Source organism: Rousettus aegyptiacus, unplaced genomic scaffold (assembly GCF_014176215.1).
Source record: "Rousettus aegyptiacus isolate mRouAeg1 unplaced genomic scaffold, mRouAeg1.p scaffold_m13_p_1, whole genome shotgun sequence".
In the NCBI taxonomy this organism is placed as follows: domain Eukaryota; kingdom Metazoa; phylum Chordata; class Mammalia; order Chiroptera; family Pteropodidae; genus Rousettus; species Rousettus aegyptiacus.
The window spans coordinates 67,430,774-67,442,342 of NW_023416284.1; the positions used below are offsets into that span (position 1 = coordinate 67,430,774).

Below are 11,569 nucleotides of genomic sequence, written 5' to 3' on the forward strand. Positions count from 1 at the left end.
GAAAGAATGTCATCCGAACTTTATCAATATATATTCATAGGATGAATGAAGGTCAAAGAATAATGTCAGGTAAGAATTTTTTAAATAAAGATGATACTATTACTAAAGTGATTTCTTAGTCGGTCATTCTCTTTTATATAATGGATACAAAATATAGTTTCTAATAGCTGTGATAATATAATTAAGTAACAAACAAGTCATAATTTGTCTATGGCCATGCCACCCTGAACAAGCCTGATGCCATCTGATCTTGGAAGCTAAGCAAGGTTGGGCCTGTTTAGTACTTGGATGGGAGACTACTTAGGAAGACCAGGTGCTATAGGTATAAAAAACAAAAAAAAATAAGGGATTGTAAGCTGACAATGTTCTTGCAATCTGTAAGGTCAACCAAGGGTTGCCTCACTTAAAAACAAAGAAAAAACCAAATAAGTCATATTTAACATTATGTAGAATTCATTTTATGTACTTTTGTTTATATAGAATTTATAAATAATTTCATTTTGAAAATAAAAATATTAATATATAACAAGTTTAGGTTTTGCTTTGGTCTTTCTGTTTTAGAAATTTTAAGTGAAGAGTGAATACATCTTTGACAATACGATTTCAAAACATATATTGAAGCATCACCCTGAAACAAACGGTAGCCTTCTTAATGTTTGAAACATGTATATTTTTATAAGATCTATTGGATTTTAATGACATCTCTATGTAGAGACAAGTTAATAGAAACAGCTACCATACATAGAGATGAGAGGTTACAATTCATAAAATTAGAGTTTTTGTCCTGTCTTTTCCTTTTCATTTTGTAAAACACTTTTTGCAGATAACCTCTGACATTTGTTTCCTTCACCTGAATTGTGATTATTATTGATGCCAGTAGGATTACGAGATTATTGACATGCACATACAGTAAAACTCATATCTGGCATTCATCTTAAAAATGTATATAACATTTTTTTTGATCCTTTCTAATTAAAATTGTTCAGTGGACTTTTTATGGATCCTTCATGATTGTACCCACATGAAGAGTTTTGGTGTTGAAAACTGCTAATTACAGGGTAGTTCTTCTGTATATAACTTTAGAATCTATTGCTCTTGCTATGGGCCAAATCCCCAAGGATTCTGAAGATTTCAATCCCTAAACTCTTGGAGCTCAACTATGCATGCTTCACCTGAAGAAGAAAACCCAAGCAGATGCCTGTTCAGTCTGCTTTGTACATGTGATAAAAGAGTCCTAAACGAAATAACTTCAGGCAGGGGGTATGTTGGTGAGACAAGAGAGAAGGCAGCTGACAAAGGGGAAGAAAGAAACAAAGTGGAGACACTAAAATAATTATATATCTGTCAATTCCTTTTTTTTTTCTGTTAAACACTCACCTATTTTTTTCCCTGTGAAAAGTTCATTTCAAGCTGTCTCCTTCTAGCTATATAAAACACACACACACACACACACACACACACACACACAATCATTCAATAGTATAATAAAAATTCAGAATGTTTTCAAATTTCCCTCTTTTGTGGGTTTTGAGATTGACAGCTCTATAATTAGGGATAACAAAGAAGAAGGGAATTAATAAGATTCAAATACAAGGCCACAGTCAGAAATCTGGGGTGGAGAATGGGGGGAGAAAGAAAATCAAGGGGTGTAAATCATATAATCTTATTGTAGATTGGAAAGTTAGATGTTCAGATTTTACACAACTAGTGATTTGTTTAGCTTTTATACGAGTTAGAAGTTCAGATTTCATACAAAATCCAGTAATTCACAGGAATCTTAAATTTGACACTCAGATTCCAATGTATATTTATTGATTTAAAATAAAAATGTAGTTAAATGTTTCACCAAATACTTGGCGCATTAAAATATCTCCATTGCTAATCAGTCTTCTGGACCACAAGTTAATTAAATATAGCTCTCAACATTAGAACAAAAGGCTTGAGTACTATGGTACATGCATTCTGCTCTATACCTGGAGAAAGGCATTTACAATTATTTTAAGTAAAAATCACTGACATGTTCTTTCAATCTTTACTTGTTGTTAATTAAATTAATCCACTCAGTGTTCTACAGGATGTAAAAGGTCATGTAGAATGTGTTTGTCTTTTCATTTTTTCATAGTATCTGCCATATTGCATTGTGTTGTATTACATTTATTTCTACTTATTTTATTTACTTATTTAACATCTTCTCTTAAATACTTCTAATTTAGAATAAATTTCCATGTATGCTCTTCCATTCAGAAAGTAAACCAACGATAATAGCATTGAAAGTTATGGAGATTTTATTTAGCAATTTAATAAATGCTAATGCAAATTACTTGTCAAATGTAAATTGCATGGGATATATCTTTACAAATAACTTTAAGGAAGAATATGCAAAAGTGAAATAGTTATTAGGAGACCTGGGCTTTAGTCATCAACTCTGACGCTTTTTACACATCTTTATCAATTTTAAATATTTGTTGACAATTCAAATCTCTGTCATTGAGATACTAAAGAGTTAGTGAAGATTAGCAAGCAAATGAATAGTAATTTGATATAAGCGCTAAGATTTCCAAGAGATGTGTAAAATGTAATGGGTCATTGAGGTAAAGATATAAAAACCATTGATTCTATCTAGAATGATTAGGAAAGGAATTAGGGAGAAAAAAACCTCTAGCTTAGAATTCTGCAAGACAAATTCTTCAGTAATCGAAAAGAAAGAGTACTCTATTCACGCAGAGAATTTGGCCTGGTCAAAGGCAAGATGGACAGGCAAATGTGAGGTAAGCTGTCCGAGCGTCTGATACATAGAGTCTAGATACAGATGCAGTTACAAAGGAAGATAGTCTGAAAGATATATAGTTAGTGAAAATGACACTGGGAAAGCTGTGTCCACAGAGAAAGGCTTTAACATGGAGGCTAAGGGTTTTCAAACTTTAATGTCATAAATTACTCCAGAGAGCTGTTGAAATTCAAATTATTGGGTTTTATCTTCAGATATTTGCATTCGAAAGGTCTAAGTTAGGGCCTGGGAATCTGCATCTTCAGTAATTTGCTCCTGTGAGGACTATATAAGCAATGTGAAGCCATTGAATGGTTTAATTAGTGAAATGACACAACTAGATGTAGATTTTAGAATGATAACTCAGATTTCAATGAGAACAATGCTCTGGAAAGGGAAGATTCTTAAAAATTATTTCTAAAATGTTATTACGAACATTGTTTTATTCATTTTCAATAGTTGAAACAAAACACAGGGTTAATTCTTCCAACAGTTGAATGCTAGGGAGAATTTTTTTCTCTCCTTGTGACTTGATATCTAGTTCTTAGATGAAATCTACGAGACAACTCATATTATCCTTTTACCTGATTTCCAGCATAGTCAGATACAAATTTTGTGTTAAAGCTATATTGAGCCTCAGGTTTTAGGAATTATATTTTTCTCGATTGTGAAGTGTTATTATTTCTTAAATCTTTGTTCTGTATTTGTAGCTTTTATAGTATGCTCTCTCTCAATTTTTTTAGGTATTAACAGACACTAAAAATTTAATAAATAATTCATGCTTGATTCACTTCTCAGAAACTTCAGTAGTGCCTCTGTTATTTTCTCTGGCTTCAAAAAATTTTGAGGGAAAATTATTTGCATGTTATCTTTTGGTTAAGTATGGAACTATGGCTAATGAGTAAATGAATTAAGTTGCACAAACAATGAGTAACTTAAAATAAGACTTAGGATTGATCAGGTTATTGACTTTTTATGGATCTGTGATCTAGTCTTCATTAAAAAATAATAAATTAAGCATCAAAGTGTTCACTTCACATAGATTATATAAACGAGTCAAGTTTCATGCCCACCTCAGTATACAAAATCGTAAAAAGTCAAAATATGCATCAGTAGTCTTTTTGTTATTTTACATCAAACTGAACATCTTTACTGCTAATAGTGTCTTTTATTAAAGTAGAATTTTTATCTGCCTCAATTACCTCTGCTGTTCTTTACTGAATTTCCTTTTTCTTATCAGCTTCTCATTTGCATCATTCTAAACCTTATTTATTTTCATTTACTTTTAAGGCTAACTCCTATTTTTTTCCTCCTCGTTTACCTCTGGATAGTTCTTTCTGCCTCCTTTATCTTCTATTTTCTTTAATGTTTGGTCGTCTGAGAATTTTAAACATTTTTTTTCTTTTTAGTTTATCCTTGAATAATCTTTTTTCTTTGTGGTATATCTTCAACATTCAGACTCCTATATTTATATTTTAAAATATTTTTACATTTATTGCTTACCATTCCTTAGTGCCTCATTTTTTCTGTAAATTAGAAAAACATTGACTTAAATGATTTACTTCATGACCTTGCCTCTAAAAATATGAGTCTATATAAAATGTATAGGCTGTTTTACAGGCAGCTGTATTACCACACTGTCAAATCAAAGACCATGTGGTCATTGCTGTCTCTCTGTCAACAATAGGTCGTGTGTTTATGTAGAAGCTCTTCGAGGAGACACAATCAATACTAACCCCAATAAATAAGATGTGGAGTGCTAGAATTTAATAGAAACTAATTGTGATTTTGAATGGCTCAAGGATATTGGCTTGCTAACTGACAAGGTTACATTATAATGGAAAATAATGGGAAAATGTTAAATAAAAAGAATGTAGCTAAGGCATTTTATTAATTTTCTTAGCTTAGTACACAAAGTTACTTTGAATCAGCCCATCTCAGAAATAATTTTCCAAGAATACAGATGAAAGACCAACGTTGCAATCAAACCATGAATTTGTAGACAGAAATGAGGATCTTCTAAGGTTCTATTAATCAACCAATTAAATTGAAGGTGAATGCTCCAGGATGTTGACATTAAAGAGAATTGGTTTAAGGAGAGGGAATTTGACACATAGTTAGAATTTTTATCCAAGGGCTTGCAAACTAAAATTTTTAAGCAGATTATTCCAACCTACAGCATTGAAATTATTTATAGAAAATATAGTGCCAAGTCAAAAACCTACCACATCCCAATGAATAATATATTTTTACCTAATAACACTGCACACATTTCTCTGCTATCCCACATCCTTAAGTACTTGATATATTCTTATTTAAAAGGTTGAATTAATCTCTATCACGTCCTAAGAAGTGGGTATAGTGAGTGGGTCATCATTCCCACTTTAGAGTCTGAGAATAAGTACAGATAATGGTTATTCAAATTACTTGAGTGTATATATAGATTTTCCTTACATTAATTCAAGAGAGTCAGAGAGCCCATTTTCATCACTAGATTTCAGAAATTTTACTTTCCTACAGATATAAAGCTGTTTGAGCAAAATAATTTTCAAATCCTAAAACTCTATTTCATTTCTCTCTTTACAGAGTTGTTAAAAATAATAATCTATGCCAATAAATTTATAAAATAAGGCCAGGAAATACAACTAAATAAAAATACACTTGTAAAAGTGATATACTTGGTAATCATAAGAGTAATTTCTCTGTTGCTAAACTATTAATCCTAGGTCTTAATTCAGTTAAATTTATTACTATAGGATTCATAAAACTCTCCCAAATTTTTATGGATCTTTTAACACATGAATCCTTTGAATAGCAATAGAAATGGTTAATATTTTTATGGATTACCTGTTTTTTGAGATTAGGTTTTGTAATGTGCTATAATGCACCTATATTTAGGGTCTGTAATCAAACATGTAATATTTGGCATTGCCCTTCATCTGCTTTATGATCTTTCTCCCTTGAGATGTTTTATTTACCAATAAAGGTGCAGAGTTTTCAGACATATCATAAAGAGCTTGTTTATTTTTTTTCTATTATTTTTCCCTTGCTTTTTAGTTGTTGCTGCTGCTGTATAACCAATGGTGTCTCTTTGTCTGAAATGCTATGTTTAGAAATCTTAGGTTTTCCTAAGAGCTAAAAAACTTTGGAATTAAAATGATACCAAAAACAAAACAAGCTGCCCATTTGCTGTTTCATCAAAAGTTGTACATGTTTCAGACAAGTACAAAAAGCAAGTCAATACTTTCCTAGTAAATATATAGAGATCAAACACCAAAATTAGTTAATGACAACAAAAATACCATCAAATAAACAATTAAAAAAAAACAATTTATCAAGAAATCCGTTTTGTCATTTTAAGACAAAGCTAAAGACTCAATCTAACTGTACATTTCTCAACTTCTTCATTTTTATCCACTGCTCATTCCTGTAACTGATTCTGAAATCATAAATTCAAGTACTCAGATATGACAAAACAGCTTCCAAGGAGTCACAGTCTCAATTTACTATTACTTATAGCTTGTTTTAATTTCTTTTCTCTTTGAACAACTGTATTCTCTTAATTTTGCAGCACCCTCCTCTACATCAGGCTTTTACAGTTACTTTCTTCCTTTTTCCTCTGAGTAAATGATTCACTGTGATAGAAACATCAGACTATTAAGGTATTGGTTATGCACAGTTAAATTATTAAATATATCTCATAAATTAATTATAAATACCTCCCTTACATCTTTTACTGATATTCAATTTATCTACAAGTTGATAAATGGAAAAGTTTTTATTATATGTGCTGGTCTACAAGGACAATGTAAGAGAAGAGGCAGACCACGCAAGACAGGTGGGTGGCAGGTTTAAAAAACAAGAGAAGTTACTTAGGAGGCTGTCTTAGATGGCCACAAGATAAGTAAATCTCTGCACCCATCCACCAGGATCCTAAAAGTTTATTTAGAGGCCTAAATAAACTCAGTCACCTGTAGCATCCAAAACCACATTGTTCTCTCAAGTTTGCATCCTAGAAAACAATTCCTACTGTGAGAACGATGGGCAGAATGTACATTCTAGGGATGGGAGAGAAGGTGAGGAGCCTCCAATTGCCTGGACCCAGCTTTCAGGTCAACTGGAAATCCTCTCAATGTCCTCTCAATGACCTTCAATACTCTACATCTCATGACTGCCCCCTTCTTCCACAATGTGCCCTGAGTGGACAGCAAGGGGTTTCACTAGAATGGAGGGGTTGGTTTGGTGGCTCTCTCGCTGGATGGGAGGCTGATACCATAGCAACAATGTAGGCACATGCAAAAGAAAGCAGAAATCACAATAATGATTTCCAAAATAGGTAACGATTTTTTCCACCGAGAGCCTCGTGATCCAAACTACTGATTTATTAAGTCTCCTCTGATAGAGGTTGGATCATTGAGGATATTCACTTGTGTCCTCATGTGATTTAATAAAGATGCCACCCTTACAGATTCGCAAACACACAACATTCTCTTTGATTAATGACACAGGTACCTCCTTGCAAGGCAGTAATAATATCCAAGGCCATCTTATTTTGGAGGACAGTTTTTTTCATTAGAGACATTTCAGTATTCAGTAAGGACAGCCTTTGCTACCTATAATTAAAGAGTGCTGGGGAAATGTAGTAAGGGCTTCAATGTGTGTTATAACATCTTCTAGACCAGTGGAGGGGACAAAGACAGCAGACAAAAGATCATACTAATGGAAATAGGGTGCCCACCTGACCTTCGAGAAAAGGAGGTTGGCAATTTTTGTTACTGTGGGGAAGATTCTTCCCTGTGCCCAGGTAAAACCCAGGTTCAGCAGCCCAACCACCCAGGTGAAAGCCATGGCCAAAAATGTGTGCTACATAACCACTAAGTTCCATTCAGGACTACCCAGTGAATACTAGGCAGTGTGACAGTCAATGACAAACCATTCTCTACCCTTTAATGTGGTGATATGGCTATACATATTCATCCCGTATTTCTGGTACAGTTGGGTTGGTTCTGTTTGTAATGATTTTTCTTTTTCCAACATAGGGGTGCCCTGGTGCTCAAATGTCCATAACCTGGGGTAAGCCATGTGAACTCCTCCCAAATATGAGTGTAGCCATCCATAGTTCTGATGGTGGTATTTTTAGGATCCTTCAGTCATCAGTTTATAGGCTGCCTATGTAGTTTGATTGATAGAAAAATAACATGCCCAGTGTTATTAATAATATGTGCCACAGGTTAGGTCTGTGGATCAATATGGGTAATAGCAGATGAATTAAAGAGTACTAGTCTTCGCTTGTTCTTCCTTAACGTACTGCTTGTGGGCCTTCCAATCCACTTCCTGGAGTGGTGATACCCACAAAGTAATCGTGGAGAACTAGAGAGGTGGGTAGCTGCCCGCGTACTCAACAGTTGAGTTGATTTTTATTGCTGTTGTTGTTAGGCATATGAATAGGGCCATTGTAGAAAGGTATTTTCATCAAGTGCCCTTCCCATAACCAGACACCACATGAGCAGCAGAAGTTTAAAGGCAAAAAGGCAGATATTAAGTAGGAACTTTTACAAGAAGTCTTTCCCTTACAATAAGAATTACAGTTGTGGCCTGATGCTTAGATGTTAATGTGCCTGCAGCTTTAGGAACTTAACCTGTTTGTGCATAACCATGTTGGCCAGAGGAGGCAGCACTGTTAGGCATAAGATGGACTGGGGAACAGGCTATGTCAGACCAGAATCCCTACCTTCCCTCCTCTTTCAACAGTGCACATTTCCATAGGTTTGGCTTACATCCAAACAAGAGGATCCCAGTGGAGACTGAGTAGTTTCTCATCCAGGCAGGCACAGTTACTCACACATTCCAGTGGACATCCCACTGCAAATCTCAATAGATAATGCCTTTCCCAGGTGTGAGGGGGCTTGATGTTCTCAGAGGCATAGCATATTGATCCATAGTAATAGCTGGGGCAATGGCAGTCTCCCATGACTTCCATACCTTTACAGTATTGGGTGTCTCTGCAGGGGTCCCCAGTCTGGCATATGGGGCAAAAGGTCCTACTAGTTGATCATCAGAATATATTGAAGCCCGGGACATTACTTTAGTCTACCTGGCCAAGGTTGTTTTTAACCTGTTAGTAATTTAATCTACTTTAATATTCCATGTAGAGGTAGAAAAACATCACACATACATAATATTCATAGGCATACAGGAACACATAGGCATAGACACTCCATGGCTTTCACTCCAACTTTAACCATAAATCAGACACAATATAAAACTCACTAGTTTATAAATAACAGTTGAATCCAAATTGTAACTCTGGCAAATGGAACAAGTTATGGTTACCAGAGAGCTAAAGTTTTATACTAATATTTGTGGAGAAAATTTTAAGATTTATATTTGCCTCTGACCAATAATGTTATGGATTTTGTGGACTAGATTTTGGGCAGGCGAGCATCTATTGGTAATCCATAATCTAAAAAGCGCCTTCCCCCTTCTCGCCCCGCCACTTTTTTTTTACTTTAGTCTCAGGCAGTCGTGGGCATTTTAGTTATGTCCTGGGACGTTTGTTTCAAAGAAATAATAAGATTTACTACTTCAAAGGACAGAAAAAAAAATGCAAACTTTCCTCCAACGACTTTTGGGGTATATTTCTCTATTTTCAGAAGTCTGCGATAATTACTATTTAAAGTTCTTCTTTGCATTAGGGGTTGGATGATATTGGCAACTTCTTGGCCGGTTCACTGTCCATCACTCTAACCTCCTCCCTTTCCTTCTCCTCATTACCGAAGAGAGTCCACCTTCAGTGTCTACAGCAGGCTTTGTCACAAACTCTCAGAACTAAATCTACTACAGTTTGTGCCCTTTTAGCTTTGCAAAACAGCACACTAACGTCTCCGATTTATCCTGCTCTCCCACCTTGTCTACCAGCACCAAAACTAAGAGAGGAGTGGATAACCTAGGCTCCTCTCTAACCTCATCTCTGCTTCCGACTTTCTAAACGGAGCGTTCAACCTCTGAGCCCGGCCTGGGTGGCAGCGGGGCTCCCCACAGTAGGAGGCACGTTTCTTAGCCGCATGCGCTTTGCTTTGCGCGGTTCCTCAAACAAGCACGGGTCCAGCGGCGGCGTTTTCCCAGCGTTACGCATTCGTATTCACGCAAGCGTCTGACCTACTGGCCACCGTCCCCACACAGAGGTTAATGGGTAACGGCGGCTTTCTGCTGTGGATGTCTCTCAAGACCTCTTTCTTGGGTTAGATTCTGGCTGGCAAAACTAAGTGTGGGCTCGCAAACCAGCCTCTATACACGGAGGGCAAGATGAGGCAGAAGAAAGAGGCCGACCGCTCCCGACAGGTAGGTGGCAGGTTTAATAAGCAAGGAAACTTACATATGACGCAAGATAAGTAGATTGCTGCATCCACCAGCCAAAATCTTAAAAGTTTGTATAGAGGCTTTATGCCGTTCAGATGATCTCAACAACATTACTCTCTCAAGGCTGCATCCTTAAAAAAGAGTTTCAGCTATGGAAACAGGGGCCAAAAAGTACATTCCAATGAGGGTTAAGGGATCTCTCTTTGCCTGGGTTCAGCTTGCGTAATTTAACTGGTGGTCATGTCCTCATGACCTCCTCCAGCAGTTGGGTGTGCAAAGATGGCAGAATATGCCACCCTAAAATATGACACTCGGTATACTTTTTTTTTTTTTTAACCTAAAAACAAGCAAGTTCAGGAGTGCTCTGAGCTCCCTTTTTTCTTCCTGAAAGCAGGAGATAAAACTCTCAACTGAAAGGAACCCTCCATGTACCAGGAGGAAAGAAACATTTTTACCACCAGAGATGGAGATTCAAAGCCAAGAGAAATTTGTACAAACAGACCTCGTTTAAGTAACTTCTATTTTCTGTTAGTTTACTTATTTTAATTACTTTTCCTCTCTTTGTTCAACCTAGTGTAAAAGCACTTATGTTTTGCATTTCCTTGGGTCTCCATTTCCTTATGAGGGCTCCTGTGTCATCTAAAACATATGAAATAAATCTGTATGTTTTTCGCAGGTGAACATGACTTATGCCAATTTAATTTTCAGGTCAAGCCGAAGACGGTAAAAGGTTATAGGTAAAATTTTGCCTTCCGTACACATGCATGGTGGACAACTTAAGAAAATAAGGTGAGTAAAACAAACTGATTCAGGATTCACTGTCTTTCGCTTTACTCTGTTGTCAAAAGATAAGACATAAGTTGTTGGTGAGGATGACAAGAAAAGGGAACCCTTTTGCACTGTTAGTAGGATTGTAAATTGGTACAGCCATTATGGAAAAGAGCATGAAAGTTTGTCAAAAAAATTAAAAATGAAGTATGCTATAATTCTGCAATCTGACTGATGGGTATATAGACAAGGAAATGAGATCATTATTTCAAAGAGATAGGTGCACTCCCCTATTCATTGCAGCGTTATTTCAAAAGCCAACATCTGGAAACAACCTAAGTGTCCATTGATGGATGAGTAAAAAAATATGTGGTATATACACACATACAAACACAATTAAATATTATGCTAACTTTAAAAAGAAGGAAATCCTTCCATTTGTTACAACATGGGTGGAACTGGAAGACATTGTCCTAAGTTAAATAAGGCAGAGAAAAAGACATAATGTATGTACTCACTAATGTGGAACCTAAAATAAAATAGGGCAAACACAAATGGAATAGAAAGGTGGTTGCTAAGGCATGGTGGGTGGGGATATGGGTGGATGTTAGTCAAAAAATACAAACTTTCATTTGTAAAATGAAAGTTCTAGGAATCTAATGTATAGTATTGTAA

The 11,569-nt window shown here is 35.6% G+C and overlaps 1 pseudogene; it reads left to right on the forward strand.

The window, feature by feature from the left end:
- Window positions 1-206: 206 nt before the first annotated feature.
- Window positions 207-325, forward strand: LOC118604059 (annotated as a pseudogene).
- The last annotated feature ends 11,244 nt before the right edge of the window (window positions 326-11,569 follow it).